General features: G+C 51.9%; 1 protein-coding gene across 1 annotated transcript in view; it reads right to left on the bottom strand.

Annotated features, from left to right (window-relative positions):
* ARID1A (AT rich interactive domain 1A (SWI-like)) overlaps nt 1-2,019 on the bottom strand; it is a 35,382-nt gene that overhangs the window by 9,104 nt on the left and 24,259 nt on the right. The window lies entirely within an intron of this gene.

The raw sequence follows: 2,019 nt of genomic DNA on the forward strand, positions 1-2,019 counted from the left end.
CTTCCCCCAGGAATTTGACTCCATTTCTAACGCTGGCATGGGTAAGAAGAGGCCTCGAGACATTCCCTGCGTCGCTGCCATTTGGTGTTTGTCCCCACCCCCTGCCGTCCCTCCCACTCACAAATTCACACACGGTTGGAGCCAGGCCAGTTCCAACGCTCTGGGAATTACAACCCAACGGCAGACTGATACCGCCTCCCCAGGGACACGCCGGAGTTTGAGCTGGAACCCAAAAAGGTCTGCAGGGAACCCACGCTGGCTGCTCATGAGGGAACACCCAGACCACTCCAGCCAAGGAGTGTAAACACTTTTGGTTTTTGAGGGTTACACAGAGAGAAACAGCATCAGCAACTCAGAGCTCTACCGAGATGACTGTCCTGCAAGGCCTCGAGATGCTCTGCAGCCTCCAAGAGCTGTTAACGGAGAATCGTGCAGCGCAATCCTCATCGTTCGCATTACACATTAGTTTGGCAGTACAGGCTGAAGGGAAGCGCAAGCCAACGCCAACAGGTTATGAAGTCCACCAGGAGAGCAAAGCACAGCAGCCGGGTGGGATGGCACAGCCCTTCTTCACCCAAATGATGGGACCTCAGACTGTCCCACCGCTGTCCGCTTGCGTTTCAAACGGGAGTAATTCTCCACCAGGGTGATTCGCTGGGAACAGGCCTGGGTGTGCAAGCCTGGAGGACACTGCTTCAGCGGGGCCTCCGCAGCCCCCGGATCTGAACACTCCTCTAAGGCCTTAAAGCCTGGAGCTGGGATTGAGAGAGCAGTTTGCGTCATGCCCTACACCCTCCGTTCCTGCAGATCCAGGGGAGCAAGAGAGAGGAAGAGCAGTGGAAGAGGAGTGTGACCGTGTGGAATGACACAACTTAAAGGATCGGAGCAACCAGCTGTGCCACAGCATACGCCTGGATCTCAAGTAAGACAAGTGGAGAGAAGAGATTCAGTAGGAAACATAGACCTGTGAAGAAGTCAGAGCTGCCCAAAAGCGCAGGTTTTGGGGGTGGCAGCCCTGCAAATTCCTCCTGCTGCTGTGCTGACCCAAGCGGTGGCCTCTGCCACAGCCCAAGGGCAGACACCACCTTCACGTACCACCATATTAGCAACCACAAGATACAAACTGCTGCACTGTTCCGACAGGCACCCGCTGCTACAAGACGCTTTAGGTGGCTTCCTGAAAGTTTCAGGACTCCAAATGCTTTTCCTCACATCTCTGTTGTGCTGCCTTGTATCTCAGGGGTCAAGAAAGAGGTTTAGGACAGAAAGCGGGGATGGATTTATGGTCTAGTCGAAGTCGAACTCCAACACCCCAAGTTTAGTGTAGTGATACAACAGTTCTTTATCTCTCAGAACACACTGAGGTGGAAGCTACACCAGGACAGGTTTCCCAACTGGTGAAACGAGACGGTTTAGTTCTTCGAAAAACCCACATTCTGTAGCAGAAAGGACAAACATGGCTGCCCACAGACTAACCGGACAAGCACCCTGGCCGTCAGGGGCTGAGCAGGGCTGGACACCACCGCAGCACGGTCAGAAAAGGTTCGTTATTCTGCTCCTCAGGAGCCTGACAAAGACAATGCCAGGTTTCTGAACCAAAAAGGCATTTTTTGCAAACAGTACAGGAACTTTCAAGCAGATGAAGTTTTTACTTCACCTACATGAACAGGCTCCTGACCAGAAAAAGCATCTGAAGGTTTTACTTATAAGAAAAAATGGGAAAAACTGAAGCTTATACGGCTGGCAAGTTGAGCAGCAATTCAAGGGATGGACTCAAGGCAAATGAGATAGCAACGATCAGACTTTCCAAAGACCGAAGAGCACAGCGCATGCTGCAAGCCTGGACACTGGCTCCTTTTTGTTTGGTTTGGCTTAACAAATCTGAATTGAACACATTAAATATTCAGAAACTCTTGCACCCCATCAGATCTGAAACAGCAGCAGCAGTTCGTTTGAACGGGTTTGGGTTAACAGGCTCACACCGCTCTCTGCACACCAAAGCTCGGAACGTCCTCCCTG

The sequence above is a fragment of the Buceros rhinoceros genome, unplaced genomic scaffold (assembly GCF_000710305.1).
Source record: "Buceros rhinoceros silvestris isolate BGI_N320 unplaced genomic scaffold, ASM71030v1 scaffold19028, whole genome shotgun sequence".
NCBI lineage: Eukaryota > Metazoa > Chordata > Aves > Bucerotiformes > Bucerotidae > Buceros > Buceros rhinoceros.